At 39.9% G+C, this 12,134-nt stretch overlaps 1 protein-coding gene across 2 annotated transcripts in view; it reads left to right on the top strand.

The window, feature by feature from the left end:
• LOC138364632 (tripartite motif-containing protein 59-like) overlaps window positions 1-12,134 on the top strand; it is a 99,074-nt gene that overhangs the window by 30,131 nt on the left and 56,809 nt on the right. The window lies entirely within an intron of this gene.

Below are 12,134 nucleotides of genomic sequence, written 5' to 3'. Positions count from 1 at the left end.
CACTTAGTGGCATGTCGTTGCACCTTTTCCAGTTTGTTGCTGTGCTTCTTAAGATATGGGCACCATACAACCGCTGCATATTCGAGCTTTGGTCTAAAAAAAGTCGTGATCAACTTCTTGAGTATTTCAACATCCATGTATTTAAAAGCAATTCTGAGGTTAGAAAGTGTAGCATAGGCTCCTCGCACAGTGTTCTTAATGTGGTCCTCAGGTGACAGTTTTCTTTCTAGAACCACCCCTAGATCCCTTTCTTTGTCAGAATTCTTTAAAGATTTCTTACATAATTTATAGTTTGTGTGGGGTCTATGTTCTCCAATTCCACATTCTATAACATGGCATTTATTCACATTAAATTCCATTTGCCATGTGTTGCTCCATATACTTATTTTGTCCAGGACTTCTTGAAGAGCATGACAATCATCTAGGTTTCTTATCTTCCCTATTATCTTAGCATCATTAGTAAACATGTTCATGTAATTCTATATTCACACTGGTAGATCGTTTATGTAGACAATGAACATTACCGGTGCAAGAACTGAACCCTGTGGTACTCCACTCGTGACATTCCTCTAATCCGATACCTTGCCTCTAATTACGGCCCTCATTTTTTGACAGGAAGTTTTTCATCCATGTTAGAACCTTACCTGTCAGTCCTCCAATATGTTCCAGTTTCCAGAACAACCTCTTATGGGGAACTTTGTCGAAAGCCTTTTTTAGGTCTAGATAGATGCAGTCAACCCAACCATCTCTTTCCTGTAAAATCTCTGTGGCTCGATCATAAAAACTGAGTAAGTTCGTTACACAGGATCTTCCAGATCGAAAACCATACTGTGTCTGATATTATATAATTTTCCTCCAGGTGTTGTACCCATTTAGTTTTAATTATTTTTTCCAATATTTTGACTATTTCACTTGTCAATGATACAGGCCAATAATTAAGGGGGTCTTCCTTGTTTCCACTTTTGTAGATTGGAACTATGTTAGCCTTTTTCCACACATCAGCTACAACTTCTGTACATAGGGATGTCTAAAAAATCAGTTGAAGTGGAATGCTGAGCTCAGGTACACATTCTCTCAGAACCCATGGTTAAACTCCATCTGGACCAACTGCTTTGTTCTTACTTAGCTCCTTGAGCATTTTTTCCCACTTTGTCTCTAGACACCTCTATGTGCTCTATGTTGTTCTCTGGAATTCTTATTGTGTCTGGTTCCCTAAAGATTTCATTTTGTACAAACACACTTTGGAACTTTTTGTTTAGTGTTTCACACAGTTCCTTTTCATTTTCCATGAATCTATTTCCCATTTTCAACCTCTGAATATTATCTTTTACCTGCAATTTGTTGTTTATGAATTTATAGAATAGACCTGGTTCTGTTTTACATTTGTCTGCAATCCCTTTTTCAAAATTTCTTTCTGCCTCTCTCCTCACTGCCGTGTAGTTGTTTCTTGCATCTTTGTATCGCTGGTATGTTTGGGGGTTTAGCCTCTTCCTGTATTGATTCCATTTTTGTGTCTTTTGGTCTCTGGCCCTCTCGCAATTTCTATTGAACCAATCCTGTTTCCTAGTTCTGCATCTCTGTTCTGGTATAAATTTTTTTGTGAATTTATCATATACAGTGGCACCTTGACATACGATTGCCCCTACTTATGACAATTTCGAGTTACGATGTAAATTTCATCAAAAAATGCGACTCGACATCCGATGTTGTCGTTGACTTCCGATATTTGTTGGTACACGTTCGGGTCGACCGAGCCCGTGGTTCCCAGTCACGAGGCCGACCTGCCTCAGTTTATTACAGCTGCCCGCTTAGTGACGATCTCGCCTATAAGAAATTCCGCTTTTGTGGTGATTTTTTGCATTTTGAACATTAAAGTAATTATTATATATCATGCCATGAGTCCCAGGAAAGTCAGTGGTAAGGCTCAACATATGAAAACCCATGTAAGGATGACCATAGAGCAGAAACCAGAGTACAGAATGTCTCTTCCTCAACAATTAAGAAAATGTGTGCAGCATGGGAAGAATTGCAGACCTTTGCTGAAACGACTCACCCAAATCAAGCTGCAGTAGGCCGTTGCCTTAACCTATTCAATGACACTGTGATGCATCATTACAGACAAATGTTAAAACAAAGGGAAAAACAAATGTCTCTTGACAAATTTGTAGTGAGACAAACAAGCACTGAACCACAACCAGGTCCTAGTGGTATTCAGGCAAAACATAAGAGAGAGAGTACCCCAGAGAAAACATCACTGCCTGATGTGATAATGGAAGGGGACTCCCCTTCCAAACATTAACAACTCTCCTCCTCCCCCTTCATCACCATCTTCCATACACCATCAAGAGCCCTCCATAAAGGTTCGAGAAACTTTGGTTCTGTATTGTAGTTAGAAAAAACTTTGTATTCAGTATAAAATATATTTGTATGTTAATATTTTGGAGGGTGGGGAATGGATTAATTCAATTCCCTTTATTTCTTATGGGAAAAATCGCTTCGACTTACGATCTTTCTCTGGGAACGGATTAGCATCGTAAGTCGAGGCCCCACTGTATTTCACAAAACTTGACATACATCTCATTCACTTCCTTGCCTAGCATCAAGTCTGTCCAATTATACTCACTAAAAAAATTTATAAGGTCGCCATAATGTCCTCTCCTGAAGTAAAGTTTTTCAACTGCTTCAACCTCCTTATTTTCTTCCAGATTATAACGCATTGCTTACTTTATTCCCAAAAAGACATGGTCGCTTTTACCCAAGGGAGGAAGGTACTGAATGTCAAATATCTCTTCCTCCTTCCTGGTAAATATCAAATCTAGCATGGAGGGAAGGTCCCCTTCCCGAACGGTGAAATATGGATCTCAGAGTACAATCTTTTCAGATGTGATAGGAAACACCGGCTTCAGGGTGGGGTCAGCCTCTACATCAAAGACACACTCATCTGTACTGAGCTGCTAAAACCTCATGATATGGTGGAAGTGCTGATAATCAAAATAGAGATTTTAAATGTAGTTATTGTCCTTGTATATAAGTCACCAGAGGCAAACCCTCAGCAGTTTAAAGACCAACTAATGAAAATAGAACACTGCTTGGAAAACCTCACAAATCCAGCTCCGAACATCATCCTGCTTGGGGACTTCAACCTACGGCATCTGAAATGGAAGCACCTGGCTAATACAGTAATATCAGAAAGAATACCAGGAAGTAGCCTAAATGAGCAGGCACATGCAAATGACCTGCTACAGATGTGTGACAGGTTTGCCTTAAACCAGCAAATAGTAGAACCAACTAGGAAGGAGAACACGCTGGACCTCATTTTCACTAATAATGATGAATTGATCAGGAACATAATGATTACAAATACCAGTTACTCAGATCACAACTTAATTGAAGTTATGACAACCATGGGGAGTAGTCCTTCAAAACCAGTCCAGATTCCCGGTGGAGGAGATTTCAGCAAATTCAACTTCAATAATAAACAGATAAACTGATAGCAAATAAACCAGGACTTCACAGAAATAAACTGGGAAGAACAGCTAGAAAATGCAAACCTGAACCAGTGCCTGGCAAAAATAAGCTCAGTAGCACTAGAAATATGTTCAAACCGCATACCCCTAAGAAAAAAGAGGAAGAGATGCAGATTGGAACGGGAACGTCGTTCCCTATATAGGCGAAGAAAACGAATCGCGGAACAACTTGAGAGTCGCACCCTATCTCAAGAACGGCGAAGAAGGTTAGGTAGAGAAATAGAAACAATTGAATGGAAGCTACAAGAATCATACAAAACCCAGGAGAGGCAAAGAGAGCAAAAGGCCATCAGTGAAATAGAGAGAAATCTGAAATATTTTTTCTCCTATGCAAAATAAAGATCAAAAACCACATCTAGTATCGGGCCCCTGCGAAAGGGAGATGGAACTTTCACCGATGACTACAAAGAAATGAGCGAGCTACTGAGGAAGCAGTATGACTCTGTTTTCAGCGAGCCATTAAACACACTAAAGATTGATAACCCAAATGAATTTTTCATGGATATGATACCAACATCAAATCATATATCAGATGTCACCCTATCCCCACTGGATTTTGAAGAAGCCATAAACAGTATGCCTATGCACTCTGCACCAGGCCCGGATTCTTGGAATTCCATATTCATAAAGAACTGTAAAACACCACTATCGCAGGCCCTCCACATTCTGTGGAGACAAAGCCTAGATACTGGCGTTATTCCTGATCTACTAAAAACAGCAGAGATAGCACCACTTCATAAAGGAGGAAATAAGGCAGAGGCAAAAAATTACAGACCGACAGCACTAACATCGCACTTCATAAATTTTTTTTAGAGAGGCTGCTAAGAAGTAAGATCACAAAATACATGGAATCACAGCATCTCCATAACCCCGGACAACATGGTTTCAGAACAGGGAGCTCTTGCCTGTCGCAGTTGCTGGACCACTATGATATGGCATTAGATGCTATGGAAGACAAACAAAACGCTGATGTAATTACACAGATTTCGCAAAAGCTTTTGATAAATGTGACCATGGTGTTATTGCACATAAAATGCGTTCAAAAGGAATTACCGGAAAAATAGGCAGATGGATCTACAATTTCCTGACCAACAGAACCCAATGTGTAATAGTCAACAAAATAAAATCCAGCCCATCAACCGTGAAGAGCTCAGTCCCCCAGGGTACTGTGCTTGCTCCAGTACTTTTTCTCATCCTCATATCAGACATAGACAAGAACACAACCTATAGCACTGTATCATCCTTTGCAGATGATACTAGGATCTTCATGAGAGTAGGCAACATAGAGGACACGGCAAACCTCCAGTCAGATGTAGATCAGGTCTTTCTATGGGCTACAGAAAATAATATGGTGTTTAACGAAGATAAGTTCCAGCTCATGCGCTATGGAAAAAATGAAAATATAAAAACGGAAACCACGTACAAAACTCAGGCAAATCATAACATAGAACGAAAAGGCAATGTAAAGGAACTGGGTGTACTCATGTCGGAAGACCTTACCTTTAAAGAACAAAATAAAGTAGCCGTCACAACTGCAAGAAAAATGACATGTTGGATAACAAGAACTTTTCACACTAGAGATGCTATACCGGTGATGATACTCTTCAAAACGCTTGTGCTCTCTAGAGTGGAGTACTGCTTCACAATGACAGCCCCTTTCATAGCTGGAGAAATTGCTGACCTGGAGAGCGTGCAGAGATCCTTTACTGCTAGAATCCACTCAGTAAAACATCTAAACTATTGGGACCGACTAAAGACCCTAAAACTGTACTCCCTTGAGCACAGGCGGGAGAGGTACATAATAATTTACACGTGGAAAATATTAGAGGGGCTGGTCCCAAACCTGCACACAGAAATAACATCACATGAGACCAGAAGACATGGCAGGATGTGCAGAATACCCCCGTTGAAAAGCAGAGGTGCAACAGGTACTCTGAGAGAGAACTCTATCAACATCAGAGGCCCGAGACTGTTCAACACGCTTCCACTACACATAAGGGGCATAACTGGCCGACCCCTCACAGTGTTCAAGAGAGAACTGGATAAGCATCTCCAAAGGATACCTGATCAACCAGACTGTGACTCATACGTTAGGCTGCGAGCAGCCGCGTCTAACAGCCTGGTTGATCAGTCCAGCAACCAGGAGGCCTGGTCGACGACCGGGCCGCGGGGACGCTAAGCCCCGGAAGCACCTCAAGGTAACCTCACGGTTCCCTCATCCTCGTAGCTTGTTTAACATGTTGATACAAGAATGTCTCCAGGATGAGGTCTACAAATCTACAGGTCCAAAAATCTTCTCTTTTAGCTTCATATGCTTCCCAGTCTATGGATTTCTAGTTGAAGTCACCGACAATCAACAATCGTGATCTATCGTTATCTGCTCTCGCTATAATCTCTCTCATTATTGTTATAAGACCTTCTTGTTTACTATCTAGCTCCTCCTTTAACCATGTGCTGCTTGGCAGTGGACTACAGTATCCACTCAATTTAACGGCCTATATGGGGCTGTACCCTGGTCGTTATTTCCGGAGCTCCGTTATTTCTGAAGTTAAGTTGGGTCGGGTAATTTTTCAACTTACATTCAGGTAGGATATATTTTATACTGTATAACTAAAATTAAATAAAGTTCATTGTGTAATTGCGTTCCAATTTAGTGCCACGCCGACGATTAAGCCAGCTGGTGGCTGCTGCATGGATGATGTATGAACACAGTCTGATCAAGTCCAGATGGGTGGGAAAAAATTGGTTCATTCCTTTGTATTGCAAAATATTTCATATATCAATCAGTGATTGTTAATATTTTCTCAATAAAATTTTAGAGATGTGTTTTGTTTTACCCTGAACAGTGCAGGTAATGTATTTTTAATGTTATGACACAGGCTGTGGCGGCCATGCCATAACAATGGCGATCGAGTCTTGTCACTGAGAGCTAGCCAAGACGAAATATTTTGAGCTCACCTTTACTCTGCTAATGATAGAATATACATTTACAGAGATTAATATGTAGCTTTTGTGGAAAAAAAAAATGTTGAAATACTATAATAAAATTGGTAAATTGACTTACTTTTAATGAAGCTGTGAAGATTACGTCATCCTCTGCAGCGCTTGTTTTATATTGTTCAGTACTATATACAGGATACATACAGTATGTACACTTATTTTCAGGCATTCACTTCACACAACAGGTAGCCTTACTACTAATTCACATGAGTTCTAATTCTAATTCACTATTGAAAATTATTTCTACTGTATATTTACACTGTACAGTATCTTTTGTCGAGGCTTAAATAATCATTAGCACTTACAATACTGTACTCTATCAACACTTTTTACACTAAATTATATGCCTTTCAATCATATTTTATATCGTTAGTGGAGGCTGCACGACTTTTGATGGGAATTCAGCATCAGCGGGTGCAATATGGCTTGCAGAGCATTCGTTGCTGGCGGATGCTCCATGACTTGTCGATGGGAATTCAGCATCGGGGGGTGCAGCATAGCTTGCAGAGCATTCGTTGCCGGCGGAGGCTGCACGACTTGTTGACGGGAATTCAGCAAAGGAGGGTGCATCATATCTTGCAGAACATTCGTTACCGGCGGAGGCTGCACGACTTAACGATGGGAATTCAGCATCGGCGGGTGCAGCACAGCTTGCAGAGCATTCGTTGCCGGCGGAGGCTGCACGACTTATCGATGGGAATTCAGCATCGGCAGGTGCAGCAGAGCTTGCAGAGCATTCGTTGCCAGCGGAGGCTGCACGACTTGTTGACGGGAATTCAGCAAAGGAGGGTGCATCATATCTTGCAGAACATTCGTTGCCGGCGGAGGCTGCACGACTTGATGACTTCCCAGTGGGTGCTTTCACGAACCGTTGAAATCATGAATTTATCTATTTTTGTCTGAATCTGATTTTCTCTGGCTAATATTCTGAGACATTGCTCTCAGCTGCACGAGTTGACAGTAAACAATGCGGCCACATGGCCAGGTGCAGTACATTCTAGGTCCGTGGGAAAAAAAATACCTATTGCCTATACTATAAAAGGTATCTAATAAGAAAACAAAGAATTTTCTTAATAACAATTGTTTTAAAATATTTTATTAATAATAATTTAGAATTTTCTTCATAAAACTGAATCATTTTAAAAAAGATAAGATTTAATATACCACTCTGGATGATCGCCTGGTCGCCATGTGAGAGGCTGTCGATGCCAAAACAAACTCAATACCGACCGTCGGTAATATCGACCACCAGACCGGTATACGAGGCTCCAGATACCGATCTCCCAAACCAGTCGTTAATACCGGCAGATCGGTATAAAAGAGGTCGTTAAATTGAGTGGATACTTATGCTTTTATGATCATTGGTTTATCATCCTCATGGCAGATCTCTAGTGCTAATATGTCAACTTCTTGTGGATTGGCAGTCATTATTTCCTTCACCTTTAGGTGTTCTTTCACCAGCACAGCAACGCTACCGCCTTTCCTAATTTTTCTGTCCCGTCTCCAAATTGAGTAGCCCCTTGGGAATATGACCTCATTTAAAATAACATCTTCAAGTTTTGTCTCCGTGAGTGCAACAATGTCTGGTGTCTGCAGCTGTATTACATCACTTAACTCCAGTATCTTCGATCTTACTCCATCTATGTTGGTGTATGCAATCTTCAGGAACGTGTTCCCCCTCTCCTTATTCTTCACTTCCCCTCTCTCTATTGATTTTGTTGGTTTGCCTTTATGTACCACTTTACTGGTCTGCCCACCCCTATCACTTTGTAGAAAAAAGAATTGATTTCTTCTTCATTCCTGCTCTCATTTAAACGTTTTGCCTCGGCGAGGTTCAGTTTCAGCTTCTCTATCTTCTTTTGAAAGATCTCGTCTTAACGACCACCCTTTCCCATCCTCATCACTTTGTAATTTTCTAGCATTCCTTAGTACTTCTTCCATCTGTTTGGCACCATTTAGGGTGATCCTCAAAGGTTGATCTTTCCCTTTTACGTATCTGCCTATTCTCCTGTAGTCGCACACATTCTCTATGGTTGTAAGACCTTCTACGAGGCCAACAATTTTATCTACTACTTTAGCTTCTTCTACAGCTCTTTCTGACCTAGATGTTATCTCCTTTTCTTTGCAGCCAAAAATTATCAGGGATTTGCTCCGATCAACTGTGTTTTGCACCAACTTCAAGTTAGATGCCAATTCTTTCCTCACTTCTAGCCTAATGTTTGTTTTATCTTGGTTGCTGCAGTGTTTGGCTTCCTTTACTGCTGCTTCAATTTATTCCTTCTCCTTGGCCACTTGTGCATAAGTGAGTTGCATATCTTTCTTGCACTGTTCTATTCCCTGTGTAACTTCCTCCATCTGTGCTGACAAAAGCTGTTTCTCCTGTTGAATTTCCTTACCTAGCCTATTGTAGTCATTTATATTTAAATTTACTTTAACTTCTTCCAAAGCTATTTTTAAGAGTTTATTTTCTTCTTCCATGCTTTGCAATTTGTTTCCAATAGATTCTTATCCTTGCGCAAGTCTTTCACTAAACCCTCAAGACATAAAACTTTGTTATTCAAATGGTCATTATTTTCTTTCAATTTACTAATTATTTCTACATGAGAGTTCACTATAGTATCTAATTTTACCAACTTGTTATGTAGACTGCTAATATCAATGCTTTCGTCATTGAATCCCGCAAAATCAAGCTCTGTTTTGTTTTTCCTCTTGCCGGCGGCCATCTTGAATGTTCTTCTCTGCACTGGAAACACTAGGGCAACTTTTTCTCATCCAATTTTTCACTTCCCTTGGCACATTCCTGTTATCTCACCTATTTTTCAAAAGCACTATACTGTACCTTTATGTTCTCTGGGACATCACTCACTACCATTAACCTGTACTACAATACTTAGGATTGTTGAAATATGCTGGAGCTCCTCTGCTGCAAGTGTTGACCCTAGGGGTGTCACCTTTTGAATGTGTGGTCACCTGTTATTGTCTGCATTCACCATACCAGCTTAGTGGTTCTCTATGGGGAACACAAATGTATATACTTATATATAATGTGCATATATAGTGTAACAACACTGCAAACAGTACTGTTGGGGGAAGAAATTTTAGTGCACCTGACCTTGAATGAGTGAGGGAGGTAGCCGCCAGCCGACTTTGTGTAGCGACGTCTCTTAGTGCCTGAACTAACTATATCAGCTTAGTTGCCAGTTGTGTTGAACAAAACATGTAGATCCTTATATATAACGTCTGTATATAGTAAATTAAATAAATAACAGGACGGTGGGAGAAGTAAGTGGACGAGTGAGGCGTTGTTGAGGGTGTGGCTGGCTGGTGTGTAATTACCTAAGTGTAATTACCTAAGTGTAGTTACAGGATGAGAGCTACGCTCGTGGTGTCCCGTCTTCCCAGCACTCTTTGTCATATAACGCTTTGAAACTACTGACGGTCTTGGCCTCCACCACCTTCTCACTTAACTTGTTCCAACCGTCTACCACTCTATTTGCGAAGGTGAATTTTCTTATATTTCTTCGGCATCTGTGTTTAGCTAGTTTAAATCTATGACCTCTTGTTCTTGAAATTCCAGGTCTCAGGAAGTCTTCCCTGTCGATTTTATCAATTCCTGTAACTATTTTGTATGTAGTGATCATATCACCTCTTTTTCTTCTGTCTTCTAGTTTTGGCATATTTAATGCTTCTAACCTCTCCTCGTAGCTCTTGCCCTTCAGTTCTGGGAGCCACTTAGTAGCATGTCTTTGCACCTTTTCCAGTTTGTTGATGTGCTTCTTAAGATATGGGCACCACACAACAGCTGCATATTCTAGCTTTGGCCTAACAAAAGTCATGAACAATTTCTTTAGTATATCGCCATCCATGTATTTAAATGCAATTCTGAAGTTAGAAAGCATAGCATAGGCTCCTTGCACAATATTCTTTATGTGGTCCTCAGGTGATAGTTTTCTATCTAGAACCACTCCTAGATCTCTTTCTTTATCAGAATTCTTTAAAGATTTCTCACATAATATATAGGTTGTGTGGGGTCTATGTTCTCCTATTCCACATTCCATAACATGACATTTATTAACATTAAATTCCATTTGCCAAAAAAAAATTTGAGTTAAATCTTACGTAGATATAGGACAGAACCTACCAACCCTACCTAACGTAACCCATCTTAACCTAAACTAACACAACTAAGTCGATCGTGATGTGGCGGTCACTCTTCGTTGCTTTTTGACTCATAATACCAACTTATTCGTTATGGTGAATAAAACATGCAGATACTTATATATAACCTATGTATAGAGTGTAATAACAGTAAAACTATTTGTTTATTGTTTTATGAACATAATAATTGAATCACTAATATGCACACCATACTTTCGAGTATAGCAATGATTCACCCCATTTATTATATAAATTTATCACACTACACACTATTGAATAATATTACTGCAAAAAAACTAAAAAAATCAATCACATTGAAATAATTAGGTAATAACATGTTTGTGGCAACTCCCACCTGTCAGCTCGGGTGACGCTGACGGTCTCTGACGACCGCTCTCTTAACCCCAACATTTTACCAGACTTCCTCGACCTATTGCGGCCAAAATATGTGACCTACGATTTTTTTCCCCATGCTCAGGGAACACAAATTAACATTTTTAGAAAACAATAATTTTTTTGAATTTCTTTTTCTTGCACACAGGGGGTGTAAATCTCCTCAGGACCCCTTAGCAGCTTAAGCGTTAAGGGGGCCTTCCCTGTTGCCACTTTTGTAGATTGGAACTATGTTAGCCTTTTTCCACACATCAGCTACAACTCCTGTAAACAGGGATACCTGAAAAATCAGTTGAAGTGGAATGCTGAGCTCAGGTGCACATTCTCTCAGAACCCATGGTGAAACTCCATCTGGACCAACTGCTTTGTTCTTACTTAGCTCCTAGAGCATTTTTTCCACTTCGTCTCTAGACACCTCTATGTGCTCTATGTTGTTCTCTGGAATTCATATTGTGTCTGGTTCCCTGAAGATTTCATTTTGTACAAACACACTTTGGAATTTTTCGTTTAATGTTTCACACATCTCCTTTAAATTTTCCGTGATTTTTTTCCCCATTTTCAACCTCCGAAGATTATCCTTTACCTGCAATTTGTTGTTTATGAATTTATAGAATAGACTTGGTTATGTTTTACATTTGTCTACAATCCCTTTTTCAAAATTTCTTTCTGCCTCTCTCCTCACTGCTGTGTAGTTGTTTCTTGCATCTTTGTATTGCTGGTATATTTGGGGGTTTGGCCTCTTCCTATATTGATTCCATTTTTATGTTTTTTGGTCTCTGGCCCTCTTGCAATTTCTGTTGAACCAGTCCTGTTCCCTAGTTCTGCATCTCTGTTTTGGTATAAAAAAAATTCTGCTTTTATCATATATTTCACAAAACTTGACATACATCTCATTTACTTCCTTGCCTAGCAACAAGTCTGTCCAATTATACTCACTAAAAAAAATTCTAAGGTCGCCATAATGTCCTCTCCTGAAGTCAGGTTTTTCAACTGCTTCAACCTCCTTATTTTCTTCCAGATTATAACGCATTGCGTACTTTATTCCCAAGTTTACTT

The sequence above is a fragment of the Procambarus clarkii genome, chromosome 14 (genome assembly GCF_040958095.1).
Source record: "Procambarus clarkii isolate CNS0578487 chromosome 14, FALCON_Pclarkii_2.0, whole genome shotgun sequence".
NCBI lineage: Eukaryota > Metazoa > Arthropoda > Malacostraca > Decapoda > Cambaridae > Procambarus > Procambarus clarkii.
The sequence above is the reverse complement of the archived record's forward strand: the minus strand, read 5'-3'. Positions and strand labels throughout refer to the sequence as shown.